We start from the raw sequence: 2650 nt of genomic DNA, 5'->3' as shown, positions 1-2650 counted from the left end.
AGCTACCCTTAAAGATTTGAATGACATGTTGTACTGGCGAATATGGACAATCCGAGAACAAGGGGGAGATAACTCAGATTTTCTCCGAATTGAGAGAATATCTCCAATGGATGCTTGACCGTTTCATCTCCAAAGAATTCGTCGTGGAGAGTCGCAGACAGATATACTTCCTCTACAAGGTATTTGGGGAATTCGCCCTTATGCACCCTTTCAAGTGTTGCGACAGCTTGGGAGGAGACAAATTGTACCCAAAGAGGCATACTATGGCGCTTATGTATACGATATTGGAGACGATAGAGTGCACGACGCGTCCCAAATATTCAGGGAATGGAAAAGCGTCAAACGGATGGATAAAACTACCATTGCCCTAAACCGATTAAATGCTGGATATGATGAAGGTTACAGAAAATGGTTGAAAAAAGACATACAAAGTATCTCCTCCCAACCCCGCACAATTTTCGCAGCGTGACAGATTAGGAAGTGAGAGTAGTGGCCGAGTTACAAGAGGTTTAAAGAAAGAGGCCCAAGAAGTGTACACTAAGTTTGTCGAGAACCAAGATACTCTAGAGAAGGCGACTCAAGAGGGGGAAAAACTAAGACGTGGTTATGACGATTTCGATACTTGGATCAAGAAGAAAATCGAGAGGATGCAATACGAAAGCTTGGAAGACAAAGGACGCCTATGTGAGGGATCCTTGCTGATGCTAAGATATATATTTCAGCAATACAAGACTCAGGGGGACGGCGACGGAGCAGGATCATTAGGCACAACATAGTGGACTTCGCCCCTGTGTGGGTTTTTATATGTATTTACGTTGTTTTTAGCCCCTGCACGGGTTTGCCTTTATTCCACTTTCAAATGGCTCCTGCGTGGGTTTGTCTTTAATATTTTATCCTTTATTCTCCTCTTTGTGAACATTATTATTCATTTGTGAAATTTATTTGGGGGAATTGTTTATTTTGTTCAAATTCACGCGTACATCATTCAAATGCGCTAGGCCTCCTACCCTTGGCACAAAAGGGTCCCCATTATGTTTTAGGACGCGATATATGTGCTATTAATTTCTTATGTGTTATGCTGTTGTGAATGAGGAAATCCAAAATCAACTCCTTTCCAGAAATTTCCAATTTACAGAAGTCATTATTACAAATGTCCTACCAAAATTTCCTAAGTCTTAAATTTCTCACTCAAAAGACAAATCTCATCTCCAAATCCTAAACATTACTCTACTGTCTCAGGAAAGGTAAAATCAACGCTATGGACAAAGAAAAGGGTATTCAAGCTAAACCAAGTGAAGAAGAGAGGATCGAGAGGCAAAAGCAGCGCGGAAAACGTCTATACTAATCACTATTCCCTCCTGAGAGCCCGAGAAGGAAATCAATGAAGAAAGTTATGAGGAGTTACTTGCCCGTCCACCTTCTTTCAAGGGACGTCAGGCAAAGGGGGACAACAAAATTTCTCTCGAGGCATATCCGCACGAAGGCCGGAAGAAGATAGAGGTCATCTTGTGCACTCTCGTTTTTTAACACTATTGATCTAGGGGCCTATTAGGATCCGTTAAGAAAGTGTCCCCCCAAGTGGGATTAGCAGATCTCCGCAAGACATATGAATGTCATCCTAGGAGAAAGGACATACAATAGAGGAGTGTATTGGGTTCAAAAACGCAGTCCGTTATTTATTTAGTATGGATAGTAATCCTAACACTTGGGGTGAAGGTGTCATCCTTGCATATGATGAACCACGTCTTGACAGACCGATCACAGAGGGAACCAGATTCTTTCATTGCTCATTCACACCTTTCAAGAAAATAATGAGGGAAATCTACTCGAATTTGGTTCAGAATGGTGTCTTTACCCATTACTACAAGAATGTGTATATGCCATATTCTCTTCAGCACGAAATCCGAAAATGTTGTCCCTATTATCATCACGCCACAAACCACAACATTGAAATGACACCAAAGGGATATTAAATGAATGGAATTGGGATATGGATGGAATATAATGAAATAGAGCCATTTTGAGGTTACCTCTGAAATGAGGAATATAAGGGAGCCACTACGAAGAAGTTCCGGGAGTTACGAAGGAAGCTTCGAGCTCATATTGGTCATGGGTTGCGAACGGGATTTGAACTCTATGAGATCGAATCTCCTGTTGTTCCTTGGTAGCTCAATGGTAGAGCGGTCGGCTGTTAATCGATTGGTCGTAGGTTTGTATCCTACTTGGGGATATTTGATTGATTCTGAATTCTTGAATTCAGAATAAGATTAAAGGGGCTCGCTTTGCCCGTTAAGAATAAGTAACCCGTTCCCTGTCTTTGTATATATATATATATATATATATATATATATATATATATATATATATATACACACACACACACACACACATGGAATTAGAGATAAAATTTACATTTTTACTAAAAGAATAAAGGACCATAGGGAACAGTGTAAAATAACAACTTTAGGATAGAATATGGTAAAAATAGCTTCTCTAAAAAACCTAGAATATTTAGATTTACAAATAAATATAGAAAAGAAATTTAAAAGGCTACAAGACGATAGTGTAATAAAGTGTAATTTTGAAAACGGAGGATACTGTTTACACACTACAGAAGACTCTCAATATAATACCCTAATAGACTTAATAA

General features: G+C 39.4%; 1 non-coding gene across 1 annotated transcript; it reads left to right on the top strand.

The window, feature by feature from the left end:
- The first annotated feature begins 2158 nt into the window (after positions 1-2158).
- TRNAN-GUU (transfer RNA asparagine (anticodon GUU)) lies at positions 2159-2230 on the top strand. The gene has a single exon. It is a non-coding gene; the product is annotated as a tRNA-Asn (tRNA).
- Positions 2231-2650: the final 420 nt, after the last annotated feature.

Source organism: Solanum lycopersicum, chromosome 8 (genome assembly GCF_036512215.1).
Source record: "Solanum lycopersicum chromosome 8, SLM_r2.1".
Classification (NCBI taxonomy): domain Eukaryota; kingdom Viridiplantae; phylum Streptophyta; class Magnoliopsida; order Solanales; family Solanaceae; genus Solanum; species Solanum lycopersicum.
This window is presented reverse-complemented; position numbering and strand designations above follow the sequence as displayed.